We start from the raw sequence: 1,134 nt of genomic DNA, 5'->3' as shown, positions 1-1,134 counted from the left end.
ATAAATCGATAACGAGAGGACAACCAAGGGTATACTAAATCCTAAACCTTCCTATATATTACTTGATAAAACCAACCTCTTAGAAGACTTACAGAAATGGATTCCCGAGCACCCACGTCTCTTAACAACCAAAGAAACTCCCAACAAGTTTCAACAAAAATACTAGAAAGTGTATATCAATTCATCATCATTCATCATCTCTAAAATGAAGAAGGTCCTAGCTATTTATAGGCCAAAAGGCCTTTATTACAACTTGGGCCTAAAAGTGACCCAAGAGCCCAAAAATAATGCAATTGGTGCATATGCGCTCTCAAAGCCCAAGGGATCATCCAAACATGTCTTGGGTCAATGCTTCCATGGATGACATCATCAAATGTAGATTCTCCAACGCTCCAAGCTATCATCCACACATGATGTTGGTCTCTTGGAATCCTTGAGGTGGTCATGGCTTGGACTCTCTTGTGTTGGCCTCGAATTATATGCTCAAAGTCGTTGATGCCAATTTGGTTTGTATTATTCTCTCTTTCTTAAAGAGGATTCAACCTCGAATCCAAATCTTTTGATGACGTTCCATCACACTTCTCAAGTTTGGAAACCTTTGACAAGAAATCTGTGTAATCTTCAAGCACATATTTGTGAGGCACTCTCCTTGTTTTCTCCTTTGAAGGTGATGTTTCATGATCCTGCACAAAAAGAGAAATGATACTAGGTAAAATGCTAGTATCTTGGTTAGTGAGTGACAAAGGCTCAATATTTGAATTGTCTTTGTCACATTGGATTAGGAGTGGCCTTTGGTGCTCAGTTTAGTTTGACACTTGATTTTGGGTTGCTTGGGGAAGGGTTTGGGATGTTTGTTGGTAGAATTATAGTGGTAGGGATACATGTGGTGGGGTTGGAAGAATAGGATTTAAAGAATTATGGCTTTCTTGCATACTCACCATTCTTCCGTCTAGATTCATCATTTTCCCATCCACTTTGGTCAACTTCTCGTTCATGCTTGTTATATCTTGCCGTAGACCTATGAGGTCTTCCCAAAGAGTATCAAATTGGACCCAACTTGGGATAGGTTGAACCTCAACTCCTGGGGATATGGTAATGGACGACTCAACGAAGAAATAAGTACTTGAATTCAAG

The sequence above is a fragment of the Capsicum annuum genome, chromosome 5, assembly GCF_002878395.1.
Source record: "Capsicum annuum cultivar UCD-10X-F1 chromosome 5, UCD10Xv1.1, whole genome shotgun sequence".
NCBI classification, from domain to species: domain Eukaryota; kingdom Viridiplantae; phylum Streptophyta; class Magnoliopsida; order Solanales; family Solanaceae; genus Capsicum; species Capsicum annuum.
Note: the sequence above shows the minus strand (reverse complement) of the source record.